The sequence below is a fragment of the Priapulus caudatus genome, unplaced genomic scaffold (assembly GCF_000485595.1).
Source record: "Priapulus caudatus unplaced genomic scaffold, Priapulus_caudatus-5.0.1 Scaffold5202, whole genome shotgun sequence".
Classification (NCBI taxonomy): domain Eukaryota; kingdom Metazoa; phylum Priapulida; class Priapulimorpha; order Priapulimorphida; family Priapulidae; genus Priapulus; species Priapulus caudatus.
The window spans coordinates 2,907-4,529 of record NW_014582263.1 but is presented as its reverse complement, the minus strand read 5'-3'; the positions used below and the strand labels follow the sequence as shown (position 1 = coordinate 4,529).

Here is a 1,623-nt window from a genome sequence, read left to right as displayed (position 1 = left end):
TACATATATGGGTGACGGGTCTTCATAGAGCTAAATAATCAGAGGGTTCTTCTAATCATTATCTGGCTACCAAATTGTATTGTACTAAATTATTTGTGAACATAGATGCTTCTTGTAGACAAGTGTTGACTTAGGGGCCTATGTAACTTATATATCTAACAGGAACTCCTGCAGTGTGAGGCATGCACAGAGAAGTGTGCACTGTGTGCACTTGATGTGCCGGGGGTACATATGACGGAGCGCTATGATGCCATGCATTCGAAAGGCCAAGAAACGCTACCGGTAAGAATAATGTCTTGCGTAATCACAGACAGTGAACCTCAAATGTACCCTTTCAGGACAGATACGATAACAAATAAAAAATTAAGTGAACGTGAAACTGCACGTAAAGCTAGGGTACGTACTGCGTTGTATCCAAATAATGGTATCTTAGATGGTATAGTGTAGTGTATAATATGACTATTTGATTACACTCTAGTTAAAAGTCATGTGTAAGTTTTTCTAAGTCATTACATTGTTTCCAGATGACAGTAGATACAAAGAACTTGTGTTTATTGCAAAGCAGGAAATTTCCGTAGTGGTAATTGTCTATGTGTGTCATGAAATGCTGAAAATAGAAAATCATGTAAACTTGCAGCGTAGGGGAAGGAAGAGAGATATATCACCTGATTCTGATGACAGCTCAGAAGAAGACCTGGTAAGTAGAAACATAATCCTAAAAACTTCAATCACTATATTATATATAATACATGCCGTTCTTGCCAACACAGTTAACTAAACATTTCTTTCTTGAAAGCAAGTGGACATTTAACTGACAAGATAATAGGTCACAGTGTGTCCAAAATTCATTTCAGGTGTTCATGCAAGTTCTGGCCATATATTAACTTTTTTTCTTTCAGCTAGACAAAAGGAATAACTTCGTTATTTATGTTGACATGGGTAGTTCCTGTACTAATACAAAATGCTTTCAGTCAAAGATATACGATTTTAAAACTCCTTTGCTTCAATGCGAGTGGNGTAAAATACATGCCGTTCTTGCCAACACAGTTAACTAAACATTTCTTTCTTGAAAGCAAGTGGACATTTAACTGACAAGATAATAGGTCACCGTGTGTCCAAAATTCATTTCAGGTGTTCATGCAAGTCCTGGCCATATATTAACTTTTTTTCTTTCAGCTAGACAAAAGGAATAACTTCGTTATTTATGTTGACATGGGTAGTTCTTGTACTAATACAAAATGCTTTCAGCCAAAGATATACGATTTTAAAAGAAGCAAAGGAGATGCGAGTGGCCAAGAAACTCCGCAGCCAAGTACAAGCGAAGTGTGTGCTCACTCACCAATGTCCATGCCAGATCTGGTAAGAAGATTTGTTATTTAAAATATAGTGTTCCGTGTTATTATGTGTACTAACTACACATTTACCTTAATGCCACGTAAAGAGTATTTCATTTTCTGCCAACGTATTACCGACAGAAATGGAGAATTATTCGCCGTTTTGTAGAACTACAAGTTTCCTTGAGGTCGTATGCATTCTCGTAGGCTCATATACATATGGAGAGAGAGAGAGAGAGCGAGCGAGCGAGAGAGAGAGAGAGAGAAGGAGAGAGAGAGACGAGAGAGA

General features: G+C 37.6%; 1 long non-coding RNA gene across 1 annotated transcript; it reads left to right on the top strand.

The window, feature by feature from the left end:
- Positions 1-105: 105 nt before the first annotated feature.
- Positions 106-1,353, top strand: LOC106819932. Its single transcript, XR_001395525.1, has 3 exons — positions 106-282; positions 638-697; positions 1,249-1,353. It is a non-coding gene; the product is annotated as an uncharacterized LOC106819932 (long non-coding RNA).
- The last annotated feature ends 270 nt before the right edge of the window (positions 1,354-1,623 follow it).